The sequence below is a fragment of the Chamaea fasciata genome, unplaced genomic scaffold (assembly GCF_029207755.1).
Source record: "Chamaea fasciata isolate MVZ Bird 193981 ecotype frontalis unplaced genomic scaffold, bChaFas1.0.hap1 SCAF_8, whole genome shotgun sequence".
Taxonomy (NCBI): domain Eukaryota; kingdom Metazoa; phylum Chordata; class Aves; order Passeriformes; family Sylviidae; genus Chamaea; species Chamaea fasciata.
The window spans coordinates 11737100-11754054 of record NW_027094093.1 but is presented as its reverse complement, the minus strand read 5'-3'; the positions used below and the strand labels follow the sequence as shown (position 1 = coordinate 11754054).

Sequence of the window (16955 nt, the reverse complement as noted above, 5' to 3'; positions counted from 1 at the left end):
CTCCCATCCACTGAGCTACCTGGTTATTCAGGTAATAAGAGAAGAGACTGTGTCTCATCCTTGCTTTACTGGTGGAGGGCTTGTGGAGAATTGCTCGTACTCTGTCTTTTGGCCAGTAAAAACGTTTGCTTTATCCAGACAATTTAAAATAATATATGTTTGTACAGGTGTGATTGAAAAAAGGCATTGCGTGAGGTTGGATGAGATGAGGTTGGGGCATTTTTCACTATGTATTTATGAGCAGTTTTACTTTCAACCTTACTCCAAATGAAAAATAATTCTTCTAGAATAAAGTAACTGTCAATAAAGCTAGAATAGCTCTGGGATCTGGGGTCTGTATTTTATTCTGGTTTTACTTCCCATGCTGTTTTGTATGCGTAGCACCTTTGTCTTCACCTGGCTGTTTCCAGGTTACCAACAAAGAGTTAAATTCAAACGAGTAAGCTGGGAGGAGGATGCATGTGCCAGTCAGGATTCGCAGATAAATTGCTTTCATACTTTGTTTTTATAATATATTTGCTGCTTAGCCACATTTTGGCCTTTTTCCTTTTTGTAACAAAAAATTGTTACGTGACTAGCTAGTAGATAGTTCCTGCTTTTGCAGGGACAACACCGTGCTAAAAATGTCCCTTGGCATAGGGATCGTTAACTGATGGCAATTTGTCTGCCTTTCGGAGTAGGTTTTTCTTCGGCACCAGCTATAGAAGCTATGAAATAGTCTGTGGGGGAGAAAAGTGTTTATCTTGTGTTGAAACTGAGGATGGACCAACTGCTTGAGGAAAAAATTCTATCTAATAATGAGCTATAGATGATACTGTATTTTTTCAAGATCCTGGAACGAGATGCTTAGGCAGTATTATGTGGCAGTCAGCATGAGAAAATTGGCATTTTGTGAAATGCTACGATAGAATGTGCTTCAAACGTCACTATTTATATATCCATGTATATAGATAACATCAATTACATATTTTTAAATGTTGGTGATGGGTCTAAAAGCTACATGCATTACAAACATAGAAGTTTCCTTTTCTGTGGCATAACCGTGGCGAACAAGTCTTACTTTTCTCAGTCTGAAAGCTGTATTTGTTTGAATAATAAAATGAAGAGTGGTATTTTGTTAGTAATATTAATAGAGATTTATTAATATTTTATTGTAGCGCTTTCAAAGAAAGGACAACACCTACTAGGGTTCTTTTAAGGGTGGGATTGTTTACTTTTTTGATATATCTATTAAAAGAGCATAGCAACACCATATATTTGCATTTTCTGATCTCTAAAAATCCTCCCTACCATAAATGTGTATGTGAAATTGAGAACCTAATTAAAAGATTAACAGCATGTACAGTAATTTACCCAAAAGGCATGTGTTAATTTGTTAAAACACTAAAGATCTTTATGCTTTTTTTTTGATGCTATCAAAATATTTTCTGTGGAACTGGTTGAACCTGGTCTCTTCATTATAAATTCTTCTGCAGAGTAAGACAACTTAATTTCATATCTAATTGCATAAGGAATTATAAATTATCTGTTCTAAGAGACCTATGACACTAAAACACAGAATGAACGAATAAAATGGATTTGTTCTAGTACAAATGAAGATATATGGCAGTATTTTTATTACAGACACCATTTGTTTGGGCTGAATGTCTGAATATTTTACTATAAGATGCAAAGTGCTATTTGTTGAGCAGTCATTCTAGCAATGCATCTTAAGGTGTTTTGCAAGTAATTGCCGTGAAACAAAGAAACTCAAATCAACAAAACCCAGGCCCACCCATAAAATAAAACCCTATGCAGAATGAGATTAATCTGTTCCAAGGAAAATACATAAAATGTAAAATGTGGGATCTGCTTCTTGGATCAAACATACAACTTTTGTTCACAGAGGGAAATACCTGTTGATTCCAAAAGTGTGCTTTAGCTCAGCAAAAAGGTGACTTGCTGCATGTAAAATGATTTCCAGGTAGGTGAGAGGTGCTGCAGTGTAGACTGGAGCACACAGGTGAAGGATTTCATGTCTGGTTTCTCTCCTGGGGCTGATACGTGGAACAGTTTACTGGATGTGGGGCATTTTTCTGCTGCAAAGGGAAATGTAGGTCCTACCGTGGCTCCACTGATGTCACACGACCTGAGGGGATGCCATTCTACTGCACATTTAAGAATGTCCCTCCCTCTTGGGGACTTCAGTGGAATCCTGAACAACTCTGCCTTCCTGCCTTGAAAACACAGTTGGTTGTCCTTTGGAAACAACGGGGTGTGGAACACTACCAAGTGACGCAGTAATCTGAGAATTGAATACTAACCTTACAGCAGAATTCAGAAGAAACAGGCATTTATTAAATATTTGTCTTTTGTAACTTCTTATAGAATTGTACTCTGGCATTGAAAGTTTAAAATATTTTATAGTACATTTGCCATTTTGTACTGCACTGTGTCAGTGTTGGTGCCAAGGCTGCTTGAATGTTGCTGAATGTCTGTTTAACCAGTTTAGATTAAGCCCTAATACATTATTTAGTGCAAGGAACAAATTAATATTATACTGACCTTTGGAGGGTGGAATTAATAAATTTATCACAAGGATTAGTTTGGAATTGCATAATAGAGACGTTCTTTTATTTATTTATCCAGAAGTACTTTTATTATGAAGTTTGCTAATACAAAGCTGCTTCTGTTAAGCTGATTGTTATTTCTGGATACTAAAAGATCAATGCCAAATTGTCTAAATCCCAATGTATGGATGGATTTGTGTATTTTTCTAGAAGGGCGCCAGAAGGGTAGTATGTCACTTCATAAAGGTGAGTAGGAAAGAAATGTAATAATTTTAGCTAGAGAGCTTCTGTGGTCTGGTTTGAGTGGTATGAGACAAAAAAATTCAGCATTTGTGGTGAAATGTTGATTACCCTTTTAAAAAAAATTGTGCCTAATAATCCAAAGTGATTTCAATAACAAGGTTAAGGAACATTTTTGTAATCATAAAAACATGAGATTTTTTTTCCCTTAGCTTTCTGTGGCTCTGTACTAAAACTTTATTTTGCAAGAACTTTCTACGCTTCACAGTTTTGAGTGTGTGCCAGTGTAGGAAAGTAGGGAGGGACAAAGCAAAACCAGAGAGAGACAGACAAGTTTTTCTACTCTGTGTGTAAGAGCGATGTCGTGATTTTGTGAGGGACAGCAGTGTGATTTTTGGCAGTGTAGTAAGCATTAGCACCAGGCCACTGAGGTCCAGCAAATCCCTGTCCCACTCTTCTCCTTGCTGACCAGAGCTGAGATGGAGTTGCAGGTACAGCCGTAGCACTGGCATGGCACTGTGATGCCCCAGGGTTCCAACTTCAATTTTGTGGGAGGAGGGGCTGTTACGGAACAGAATTGCCATCATACATCTTCAAGGCTTCTCGTGAATCCTTATCTTTTTTTATCTGGGTCTCTTGTGCACAAATTCACATTTTGCATGTAAATGTGAAGGAGATGGAGAAATCTTAGCTGCAGATGGAAAAAAAAAAAAAAAACCCACTCTCCAGTGTCTTCATATTTTAAAAAAATCCAGAATTAGAAGGAGATAAATTTATGTAGCCTTTGCACCATAATAATATGGCAAGACCTGACACAAAGCCATAAGGCTTTTTTCACAGATTCAGTTGTCTGGAAATTGTGCAATGCTGTTTAAATAGAATGTCTTTTAATAGATCACAAGAAATTAAAAAAATACATTAAAAAAGTCATGTTTTCACCAAGGATTACATGATGGCAGTGTTAACTCCAGTGCAATTAATAGACAGTATGTACTTTGTTTTCCTTTGAGTGCTTAGCATTTTCTCTAGATTTTTATCTGGTCACGTATCCAGGAACTGGGTATGGATGCAAGCTGCTGTTAATTGAACTGTGTTTAGGACTATTAAAACCATTGTATGTGCAGTATGGCAAGATGTGGATCTGAATGTGCATTTGCAGCAATGTAACCGTGGCGTGCGTATCCTGTAGTAGGTGAGCAGCCCCTTGTTCCATGTTTTTAGGTACAAAACTAATTGGTTTATGATAAAACAACTTCTTATAATGGCATAACATTTATCTTTTACAAAACCTGCAGTTATTTTCCCGGAACAGTTGAGAGGTGCAGTTTGTCGCTTAAGAGGGAGAAAGTTGGATTACGTTCTAATTTTGTCGTGGAGCGTTGGCCCCATTGAGTCAGGCCTTGTGTTGTAGCAATTTCTCTATGTAAAGGAAGGCTGGTCCTGGTTTCCCTGATCTCATTCACCTACTGAATGTCTTTTTACATCCAACTAGTTGTGTGATGTAGTATTTGGGGGGAAGAAGATGCTGTTTTATGCAGAGTGATCAGTTCAAGTCTGGAAGCAAAAAAAAAATCGCTTTTTTATGTGCTTGATGGATTAAGTCTTTTGTATAGATGCTTTATAGCAAAAGGGCTATGCTTGTACAGAAGGAGGTGCCAGAACGTTAATAGAAGTGTAGTAGCTCATGTGATGGGTGGGACAGATTTCTTCGTGCTGTTTGGAAAAAAAAAAAATTAACCCCGTGTGGGAGTGTAATATCTGGCATTGTTAATTCTTGACATTTTGTTTCCCATACTTCTGGGGCTCTTGATGAGGGAAGCTTCATCTTCTCTGTAAAAATTTAATTTGTAAAGATAAAAAAAAATTCTTAGAGGATTCCATCAGAAGCTTGTTAGCATGATACTGTCTTTGGCATGAGAACATGGAATAGAAAAGAATCCAAGCATTTTAATTTGCTGGGAACAAAAAGAAGCTGGTTGGTAACTTTGGGATGCAGTCTTGCTCTCTGAAGCACATTACTTTGCGGGCGTGCAGGCATGTGACAGTGTGATCCTCCATGGGGCTCGGTTGGTTTCAAACATGCCTGGGGCCTCCTGTGGCCCTTTTGTTATTTCTCAGCCTTTGGCACCGTGTGCCGGTGGGGGATGTGTGGAGATGGGGAAATGAGAGAAATGGATATTAGAATTCAGTAGCAGATTTAAATTAAGCAGAAACCTCAGTATGTTAAAACTTGTAAGGCTATATATACACTATGGTATGTGGCTGGACCATAGTTATGCTCAGCAAACCACTGAATATTATAGGACAGTTCATACATTTTCTATTTCTTCCCAGAAAAAAAGAGGATTTCAGTACTAAGTAATACCTTGTTATCATATTCCTAACTGTTGGCAGCAAAGCAATTTGAACTTTCAAAAATAGCAGATTAGATATTTCCCCAAAACTATACATTCTATTTAGCATCTTACTGATGTTCTGGCAGAACAGCACAGGGATTGATGGAAACTGGGGCTGGAAGTGACTTAACGGAGCTAATGGAGTTTAGAAAATGTTATGGAAAAGTAGTGCTTTCCAGCAGATGTCTTGTGAAGAGAGATGGGAAAGGACCAGAGATGCCAGAGCAGGAACTGCTCATCACAAGCATGACATTTTCAGCCAAGCGAAGTCGAGGCTGACAATATCATTTGGGATTTTGCATCCTTAGTAGGAAGAGTTAAGAACAGGAGTGAAAAAGCTGGTAGTAGTAGACGTAATGTCCTGACCCCCTAAAAAGATAATGTCCTGAAGTCTTAAAATGTAAGCATGAGGTGCCTATCTTAGAGAAGAATATTCCTTGCAATGGTGGAAACTGAAATCAGGGTTCTGCTACTATTGTAGTAAGGCCAGAAATAGAACTAGAAAGTTTTGTCTTGGCATGAGGACAAAGTGAAATCGAAAAATTAAATGGGCATCCAGTGCTGTGATGTAGGGTCCAAAATCAGCTCACACCGTGCTGTTAGTGTTCATAGTTGTTGCTGCTGTAGCTTCAGTAAGGGGTTCTTTACCAGAAAATTAAGCCATGTTTTCAGTTACAGAACTGTAAATAAAGTCAAATGCTTCTGATGTCAGTGGCATTTTTGATTTCCACTGATGCAATTGAGGGCAGAAGTTGAAACATGATTTTTGTTTCCAGATGCATTTCAAGCTGTATTTCAAACTTGTTTCATATGAAGAAGTAACTAATGTGTTGTGTGGCAGGTTGAGATCATACGCAACACAGGTTGACATAATTTTATGTATATGAGTATGTGGTTACTGATCCTATGCTTGATTGTTTGCAAAGAACTTATTTGAGGTGTTCCATCCATGTAATTTTTCAGCTGTGTCCTAATATGGAAAACCAAACTCAATTCTGGAATGAGTTACTTTGCTACAGGAGATACAGGCCAAAGACATTTTACTACAGAACATTTTTGCTTGTATGAAAGCCATCCTTTTTTTGCGGGATACTTTTTGTTTAAAGATGTTCAGAGTAATTTGGTTATTATTTCTAATATATCATCAAAGCTTGGGTTTGAGTTCTTGCTTGCTTATGTGAATATCTGAGACACAGTGACTAAGACTGGGACAACAAAATAGGGATTGCCTGTAGGAATCCTCCTACCACTTCAGTCATGGAGAAAGACTACTTGTGTCCTCAGAGGCCAGAAGCGTAGGAACTCTAAGACTGAAAGTAAGGAGCCATGTGTGTCTTCATATATGTAAGATTTGACTTGGTTTCAAGTACTTTCCTTAAGACTGGAGGAAGGAAAAAGCTGCAGAAAGTAGGGAGACATCTGAAGCCTGGGGTTAAGAGCCCTAAAGTAGGGTAAGGTGTTGCTTTGGTGGTGTGTATGTGTGTCTGTGTTTGATTGAAGGTGGGGATAGCAAATACCTACTGTTTTGGGAGGGACTGAGAAGTTGGTCTTTAACTTGACTAATCCGTATGTGTATGTAGGAAGGTTTTAAAAGAAGGGGAAAATAGTTGTCAATTTGGACTATTTGTGGTTGAAACATAAACACTTGGTTGCATTAAGGAGAAATACAGTAACTTCTTGTTTTCAGAGAACTTTTTAAAAAATATTAATTCAAATTAAGATTCATATATTTTGTGAGGTTTTCACATAGGGTAGAAAGCAAGGGTACCCTGTCTGACTCCATCCATATATCAAGATGCTGCCTTCTTTTCTGTGAAGCTTAAGGTGAAAGAGTTTGGTTTTAAAGCACAAGGGGGTTAGTACTTGTCTGTAGTCTTCTAAATAACGTACAAATGCAAAAGGTTTTTATTTGATTAACTCTTTTTTAAAATTTATTAACAAGGTGCTTATGGAGAAACATTCATCAGAAGCTTTAGAAATTGTGGGAGATTTATGATGTCATATGATGTCATTACAGCAATATGCTGCATTGTAAAACTTCAGAGCAACCACTGCTGTACCACCAGGGTGAATAATGGAGCATTCATTCACCCCTACCAAATCCCAACATCAGATATTCTACAGGCTCTCTTAAAACAGAAATTGTGCCTGTAGGAACATGTACTGAGAAGTAATGTTTCAGAGGGTATAATCAGAGTACTTAAAAAAGAGTGGTAGATATATTTTAATTCCCAGAAGTTGTTGTGTTAAAACTGCTCAAAAGAGATTCTTAGAGGTAAAGGCTCTTCATATAGAAGTGGCTGAAAAAAATCTTTGCTACGTCGTGGGGAACTGGTGAGAAGGAACATTAGAGGCCAAATGCTGCTTGGTTACACCATCCTGTGTTTGGAGTAGTGCCAAAGACAGCGCTTTCCCTGCTGCAACTGGGCTGAGGGGAGTACAGCTCTGAGGGGCCTGAGCAGCCAGTGACTCTACTCTAAACCACACATAAAACGAGTTTAGCAATCTTGGACTGTTGAACAATGATTCATTTTATAATATGACCGCAAAATGTGGCTGTGTTGGTAATGATTGCTTCAAACAGCTCGAGAAGCTGAATGAGCAAGAAGAAGTTGGGATTATCCTTCGCCCTACTAAGTATCCTTGTTGGGCCAGAGGTCAAGGCTTCCCGGTATAGCTTTTGCCCTGAGCTGCACAGGCAGGCAGGGCAGAGCTCTGCTCGCAATAGACAGACAAAGGTCTCATTCTTTAGTGGTAAATGTGCTTTAACAGCCACCCCTGTATACTAATGCCTAAAATGAAAGGAAATGTTAAGTCTGCTGCACGTTACTTGTTCAGGATGTTAACAACTGTATGGCAAATACATCTGTAGTAGAGGAGGGAGAGGAAGATCCAAGCAACTTTCGTAGCCATCCTTTCATAGCTGTAATTATATCTAGGCCTAGCAGCAGTGTCATTTCATTTTGCAGAAGAGTGTGGCAGCCCTTGAAGTGAGATTTGTTGGTGTTCAATCCCACACGGTAGAAAAGGTCCATTGTGCTCTGACCTGCTTTAAAACAAACCACGCTAAACCATGCATGCATACTCAAAGAGTCCCCCCTTTTTATAGACAACTGTCATTTGTTGCAAGGGTTGCTATGGCAAACCAGGGCAGAAAATCCTGTCTTGATGCTAAAGCGAAATACTTAGAAATTGTAAGGAGACAGATTTTGAGAATATAAATTAATTAAATGGCAGTAATTGCATTATTGCACTATCTTGCCAGCGAAATAGCTATTCCTGTGAGAGTCTATTACAGTGTTAGGTCTTGGAGCAGAGTGTAATTTTTTGAATGTGCTCTAGGTTTTCAAAATCTGTCTTTGTGCTTTTATTTAATTCTAACTAGTGATAAATAGCAGCTTAGCCTTGCAAAGGTGGTCATCATTCGGCGTGCTTGAGTTGTTAAATCTGGAAGAAGACTGAATAAGCATTTGCAGTTTGGGCTTTAAACTGACAGAAATAGCTAACTATAACCTCACCAATCTGGCCTTACATTGCTGCTGGATAGTTTGCCGGGTTGGGATCATTGTCTTTGGATTTGGATAGGAAATGTTGTATTTCTTCCAGATAGAAGTCCTGCAGCTGTCTAATGTGCCTTTTGCTTCTTGGCTGCTGGAGGTACAAAGTGTTCGGCAAGAAGGAGGCTTCTCTGGTACATTATTTCATGTGAGAGAAAAAGGAAAAAACCAAGGCTGTTTTATGTTGCTTGTCCTATTCAACCCCCCATGTCCTGGGTACTTAACAAGTTTGACCTTATTGCAGTTGTACCCTTCTTCAAATCAGCAATGAAATGAAGAATAAGCTTCAGAAACAGAACTGATAAAATGGATCCTGCCTAGTGTCTTTTTTTGTGCAATTAGAAAAGCTACTTGGACTACTTTTTTTTTTTTTTCCTTTAAATGCTGAAAACAAAACAGTTTTGTCTCCTTACATCTGTAACAGTTATTCACTGAAGTATTTTCTTACATTGAAAGGGGGGCTGTGTTACTGTCCTTTGATAACATTTGGGGAGAAATGAAGATTAAAATGCTCGTTTCCCACATCTGAAATAGGAGATTCAGATTTAAAAGGAGAAAAAGAACACAGCACTATATAGGAGAAGAAATGAAAAATGTTTTTCGTAAGTGCTTTACCTTGGACCATGAAGAACCTTACTCAAGGTGCCCTGGTGAGTGAAGACCTTTCTGTAGGTGTTCTCCAAGCACCTCTGGTCTTTGCTCAGTTGATGTCAATTGATCAATCAGCCTCTGCTTGGCTGAATGTGGGCACAGGCCGGTGGCTCTGTGTTGGTCGTGCCAATATTGTTGGTCTTACGAATTGACCATCTGCTGTTTGCTTTTGTATGCACTTAAGAATCAGGCAGGAAGAGCACTGGCAGTAGCCTAGGATTAGTACCTACATCAAAGTTCAGGAACTCTAGAATCTTCCCAGTTTTGCCGCTGCCTATTTGTCTTCAAAAAGTCATCTGCAGCTGTCCTACCAGTGTAGCTTGGTGCAGGTCTGCAGGTGGTTGCGTTGGTTAGCAGAGGTGAATACGTGCTTCTGTCGAACTTCCAGAATTGATTTTAGTACACTGAGAGTGTCTTTTTGTACGTTCCCCTTGGGTTCCTCAGTAGGCAGTACACTGGCCAATGCATCCAAGGAGTGGAATGTGACAAGGCTTCTGTGTTGTGGATTGAATTTTATAAGTTTGGAAGAGGGACCAGCAGCCTCCCAAATGGAAGTTTTAAAAAAAGAGGAATGTAAAAATGTTTCTAACTAGTTCATGTCAGCATCTTAATCTGGAACTGGCCGTGTCTAATGCAAGATACTTTTCATGCCATCGTGCTTGCCAGCTACCTCTTAGACTAAGGCATCTGTAGTGATTCAAGAGTTCAACTTTGTGTTAGAAAAAGAAAAGCACTTGTGCAATATCATTAAAAGCTGGGCCAATTTCTTTTTATATTACTTACTTGAATCCACTGTCTTTCCTAGTATTTTGTGAAGCATTTTTCTTTCCTGTTCCATTTATTGTTATTCAGTTGAGAGGTTTTTCACTGCATTACCCACCTTAAAACGATGTCATGTTCAAGGCTAAAATTAAGGAGTTCTGGAAACCTGGATATTGTAATGGTCACTAGTGCGGAGATTAGGTATGACTGAGTCCTTTGAAAAGGAGTTTTCCATCCACTTCCCAGCTTTTCTTAAAAATGACAAAGGACTAATCAATTTTAAAAATACAGAAAAGGTCAATCAAAAACTACTTTTTCATACATGTTGCAGTCACTCCTCATGGGTAAAGCATGCATAAAGCATTGTAGCTACAACCGCAACATTCATGTTTATTAGATGCTTTTTTATACTAGCTCTGTGTTGTAAATGAGTAATATTTGTCTTAAATTCTATATTTGTCCTCTATGGTTACAACCACAATTAAACAGACTCCCTGTGTGGGATTATATCCCCAACTACTTCCCTCCAAGGTATTTTTAAACTTTTTGCCTAAATGATGCGCATTATTTTAATTACAGCACATAATAATTATCTGGAAGGTAGTGGTTATTACGTCAGTTCGAGGTGGCACTTAAGTCCTTTTCTTCTCACAATTAACAGAATAATAATTGTTTCAAAGGCGGGCAGGGATATGAACCCCTGTTAAATCCTAGCAGAGATGTCATTATCATAGCAGGGGAAAGCAAAGGAGCAGGTCCCTCCCTGGGTGAAAGCATCGGGAACAAACGGGTGGCTGTATTTATTTTGGCAGGCTGAAGCTGCTGTGAGCCCAGAGTCCCAGCCAAAATCAAGTGAGCTCGGAGTTGACTTGAGCTGTTTCTCAAAATGTTTTTGTGAACTCTTACTTTTTTTTTTTTTTTAATTCCCCATGTTGTTTTAATTATATTTCTCAGTGCTGGGAACATCACACTGGATCTTCTGTGTTTCAGGATTATTTGTGAAAAGATTTCTCATCAGCTAATAGCAATTGTTTAACAAAAAATCTTCACTGGTTAGGGTAAAATCTGAGCTCAGATGTGTGATCACATAAGGGAAAATTCCATTGAGATTTGGAGTGGAATGAAGCCCCCTCCTTAATACTTTTGTCTAACATATGTCACTGTATTAAAAATAATTACTTTGGTTCCTTGGAGGGGAAGAAGAAGGGTTTTTTTAAAACCTGGAATTCTGTATTGAGTAGGCAAATAAACTCCTGAGATTGCTTTCATTGGAAAAGGATATTTTGAATGGTACCTTTTACTTGAATGTTGGCCAGTTTAATTTAGATTATTGCTTCTGACAATTAACCTCATGTTGGGCTGCGCTTGTCTCATTAGCAATGTGGCAAGTGATGAACTTGGATCCATGAGGGCTCAGCTCTCACCTGGGAAACTTCCCCACCAAGGCTGTGCCACTGCTTATTAACAATATATTAACAATTTATTAACAAATCCACCTAAAAGCCGTCTGTGGATGGCTGGGACTGGGGGATTAAGCAAATATGTTAGTGGTCTTATAAAATTCTTAGAATAGTTTTGCCAAGAGAGAAAGAAAGTTAAACAGCAGAGGAGGCGTGGACGGGAGTTTTAAAAATACGTTGTTTCGAAATGATTTGGTTTTGATGTTTTCCTTTTCAAACTTTTTGTAGTTTGAGACACAATTTCTCCTTCAGAATTTATCTGCTTTAAAAACAAGTTTTTAAATAAAAAGGGAATAGGGTGAGAGAGAGTAAGAATATGGCTAAATAATTAAAGGATAAAATTCTTAAATTCTGTTTGAATGTAGTGCTTCATCTGCCAGGAAATGATCAGTTGATTTGTTTTTCATTTATACAAAACCAGTTACGCAAGTTGTGGTTTTACGAACTGATTCTCTCTCTTTTTCTCCCCTGATTTTTATCCACCAAAGCAAAATCTCTGTTACTTCCACAATCTGCTGCTCTGTGTTTCTCAGGGAATATTCTGAAATAATGTCATCTTTTGGTGGTGGTTTGGCGAACAAAAGGATTGAAGATCATTTTGTGCAGTCGGAATAATGACATTACCAACTTTGTATTGCTTGAAAGCTTCTCATATAATTGTCAGGGAATGACTACTAATGTCCATACCCCAAGATGAAATACAAAGAATTTTCTGGGATTTCTAGGAGAAATAGCTGAAAAAAACTTGTTTGCTTTTCAAATTTTTTTTTTTTTTTTACTTCTCATGTACTTTATTTCTGAGTTATAGCAAGCTGTGTACTTGTGTCTAAATTGACACACATTCATATCAAATGTGTAGTGTCCAGGGTTAACACAGCTAGCTACACATATCTTTATGTGCAGGAAGAGGGAAAAGTGTTAGTTCCTGAAGTAAGGTTTTAATTTTTTTTTAATTTTAATTCACATTTTGTTATATTGTATCAGCTCCCTACAAATACTTTACTAGTTTTACTGTGAAAATCAGTAAAGGAAGCAGCATTTAAACTGACTGCTCTGTTCTCTCCCTTTACTGTGGCTATGCACATAAGACTTGCATTCACTTAAAAGACATCACACCTGCTATTTAGAAATATTTATTCCATTGAATATCTAATAACGCATACGTGAAAGCAGATCCAGAAGGGAATATATCATAAAAGATTTGTTGTGGCAGTAAAGTGGGCCATTTTAGTGGAAAAATGCGATGTGTTTCTCTCCTTGGCTGCAGTGAGGGGGGGTGCGTGCAGCTGGGCAGTTGGCTGTGCAGCCCATATGTGCACAGAGAGGAAGGCTAATGCCGAGGTGCGAATTGACTGGCAGCCATCGCCACACCTGCCAGCCCTGTTCCTTCCCTGTCTAGCCAGGCAGCTTTCCCTGCCCTGGGAACGGCACCTTTGTGTTTTCTGGGCTGCCCTGCTCTGTATGGACATACCCTTGGACATGGCTCTAGTGCAGCGGGCGTCCCTTCGTCCCTCTTATGGCACCTCTCGTGTTCTCTTCCTGTTTATAAATTCGAGTAAAATGCATGGGAAGAGGATGGGAAGGGAAGTCGTGACTCAAGCTAAACAGAGTGTAACTCACTGCCTTGGGGGTAGGAGGAGGAAGGGATATTAGAGCTTTGTGGTCTGGAGATTTATTCCTGTAGAGCTGGGAGGTGCTGGCCGTCATTCAGAGACGGGAGCAGCGAGGCAGCGAGGCGTGGGCAGGAGGAGGAAGGTGACAGTGATGTGGCCCTGGGTGGATGGGTGAGCAGGCGCTGACCAGCAGAGCTGCTTGCCACGGGGGATTCTCACACAGGGTTGAAAGCATCTTACTCACTATGACAAATCCGAGGCCTGTTTTAGCAGGAAAGAAACCCTCTTCATTGATTTGCAAGGTCAGAATTGAAATGGTTTTCTTTGTACACAACAAGGGCCTAAAAGGCTGGTAACAAGGTTGGGACGGTTTTCTGGCAGGGGGCAGTTGCTGGTGGAGGGTTCTGCTGCCTCACTGAGGCTGAGGGAGAGTGCATCATTCTTGCCCATCAACCTTGTCAAACCTTCCTGTCTTTGTGAGACACAGCACTGCAAATTCCCTTTCCTCTACTAGCAGAAAACTCCTCAGCCATAATAATGGCGTAGTTTTGTGGTTTTGCCAAGATTGCTCAGAGGTTTTAGTTGTGATACTTGGTTACATCAGCTAGCATTTCTTTCCAGATAAAAATTACTCAAAAGATGCTTCAGGTATGACATTCCTTTTGTTTGTGTAGGGCATATGGAGGTACTTGCCATAGTTAATGGAATATGAAGCCTTTTGTGTACTACATACCTGGATAAAAGCTGGCTTAAGTCCCTAAGTGCCCCCATTTCATCTGTAAAGAGCTTGTTAGCTTAGCCTTAAATACACAGAGTATTTAGATTTCAAACTCTTATCTTACTTTTCCTAAATTAACAGTGCTCTTTAGACATCTCCAGATGAGGGGCCTCTGTATCTTCAGTTTGCTTCTTTGAACATGTGATGAAAAACATTTCACCTGAAAAGTTAGGTAAAGGAGGTAACAAAGAGGCCGCTGTTTTGGGCCTCCAGCAATAAAAATATTCCCAATTATGAAGATTGGGTAGAACTTAATTTTCAGCATGGCTTGACTGAACAACCTCTTGAATTTCATCAGTGCAACATGTTTAGTCTAGAACAGTTTATCCAGACGAAGCCAATTCTCACAAAATCCTATAGATTAATCTCTAATTTATCAATTTTGTTTAATATTTAATTTTATTCTCCTAGATTGCAATTTTAATGGTGTGGCTTTCGATCTTTTCCGTCTACACTGCAGTGATGACTGGTCAAACTAATTGGGACCCTTACTGCGTGAGCTTTTCGAATGAGTTACTCTGTGATGAACTGTAAACCAGGGTCATCACCTGGGGAACATGAGAGCTGTTTTAGTGCTGATAGGCTCCCCTGATTGGATTTTCATCCGCCATGAACTCAGATGTCAAATAAAGAAAGGAGGGTATTTTTTTTCTGATTAAAAGAAATTCCAAATAGTTTTAAGTCTGAATTACTATAGTGTTTTAGGCATCTCAGATTTTTAGGATAATTCTGTAGTTCCAAAGTTTTTACTTACTCCGAAAGTCTTTATTTCTTTGGTGTGTATACCTGTCTTAAGACCTCCAGTATGAAACAACCAGTAATGCTCCATGCCTCCAAATGAACAATAGGCTTTGGGGGAGTAAAATAGACTTTCATTAAGATGTGGATACCCACAGTGCAACCCACGTCCCACCACCCGAGTGAGTGCCAAGAGCAGGGAACGGATACTGGCTGGCTGTGGGAAACAAGTGTGTCGGCAGGAGCCAGATTGAGGCTTTTCCTCCAGGGTGACCTTTGAAATCAATCAGATTGTGAAAACTATAAACTTCCCAAAGCTGCCTTGGTGTGTTGGGCTAGTAACGCACCCTCATTGCCGAGGTCTGCTCTGGTTCCCTGTGCCACCAAGGAGAAGAGAACATATCTGGATTATACGAGGGCTGTTCAGCCTATTCCTTGAGAAGATGCGTGCAGTGTCTTCATCTTCCTACATAAGACTTTGCGAAGTACTTATTTAAATCTTTTCTCCTTTGGCACCATATTATTAGTTGTAATCCCCAGTCAGATACTCAGTATTTGTGGTACAGAGGAGAATGCTGGCAGCAGTATAGGTTGTGCCTTATGGTGAAATGGTATCTCTGGTAGGTTCCAGGGATTTTCCAGTGTTGCTGCCATGTTCTGAATAAGGCATCATCCCACTGTGTTTTTCTTTAATTGTATTCCCCAGAACTGGGAATGGGCCTCTAGATTCCTTTTTTGCCTTCACACGAAGAAGCTGTGCATATGTGGGCCCATGACACCTGGGGCTTTGGGAGATGATTAGAAATGACAGTCTTTCCTCCCTTTTGTCTTGAAATGTCTCTATGCAGCATTTTTTATCTCTTCGATTTGAATGTGAGATAGAGTTTAGGAAAGAGAAAGAAGTGGTGAGGTACTAGAGCTCTCCACCATCTCACAAGGGTGTTCGCAGTGCCACCAGTGCTTGAGGCTGTTGAGGCTTGGAGTGTCTGTCCATTAAATGCTCACGCTGGTTTTGGCTGGGATAGAGTTACTTTTCTTCATAGCAGCTCCACAATTTCTATATGCTGTGATTACGTGACAATCTTAGCTGCTACTAAAGAAGTGGGGAACTGAAAATGCTTCTGAGCATGACGTGTGTGTGCTGCAACTTCCAGATCCAAAATGTGAATAACTCTTTCCAGTCTTTGCCATGTGCACAGAAATTAATCATTTAAATTAAAAAAAATAGTTATTTCTGTCTTTCTATTTTTTGGTCTCTTCACAAAATGACTAACGTGAAGTTAAAATGCTAACAGGATCCAAAAAGGATCTGGTGGCTTTGTAAGAAAATAGGTTCAATTCTAGGAAGATGTGGGCTAAGAAAACAAATCTAGGTTCATCTCAGCATTAGTGTGGGCTCATCAACGGTACAAGGGAAAACTGTTTTTTCTGAGTCTGGTAACAGTTCCTGCTTGCTCTGAGTCATCTCCTCTAGTGGTGAACTAGTCTTTTTTTTTTCCGCTTTTGTTTTCTGTTGATAGGAAATGTAGCATAGTTCAGTAACCAGCAAAGCTTTATTTAGACTTGTCAGAAATGCAGGATTTTTTTACTCTTCCTGGGAATAAAGGAGAGAGATGGGGAACTTGAGATGAGATTATCAACTGAAATAAGTGTCAGTAAAGGAAAATTTCTTATTTGATTTAATCAAATTCATCTGAATTTGCAGTGCTGCCCAAATTAAGAACTAGGGTTATTAAAATGTGTTTTGAAAAGCAATATTACAACCTTGAAGATACTATTCTTAATCTCTCTCTAGTCGATCAATTTGTAAGGGAAGGGAGGTTTAGTCCCTTAGTTTTTTACCTGTTTGTGCTGTGAGTGAGACCTGAGCCTAAGTATCAACAGTCTCAGGTCTGTTTCCTGTTCTTAACTATAGAGGTGAATGCAGATTTTCATGGCTACGTCTGCTTCCATAAAAACTTTTAATATAAAAATGCTAAAATACAAGTGTTACCTCCCTTGTTCACTGCTTCATGGTGGAATTGCTTCTTAACAGAGTGTCATCAGAGATACTGGGATCAAGCTTGTGGCTATTTTTTGATCCTGTGTGGATCTGGATATACTCTTACAGTAAGGCAGCTACAAAGAGCAGAGGACTTCAAGGTTGAAAGGCAAAAATTACAGCAACTGTGTCTTATTGAATTCATGTTGAATTAGTGGAAGCAGTCATTT

The 16955-nt window shown here is 39.2% G+C and overlaps 1 protein-coding gene across 1 annotated transcript in view; it reads left to right on the top strand.

Annotated features, from left to right (window-relative positions):
- SATB2 (SATB homeobox 2) overlaps nucleotides 1-16955 on the top strand; it is a 130601-nt gene that overhangs the window by 30378 nt on the left and 83268 nt on the right.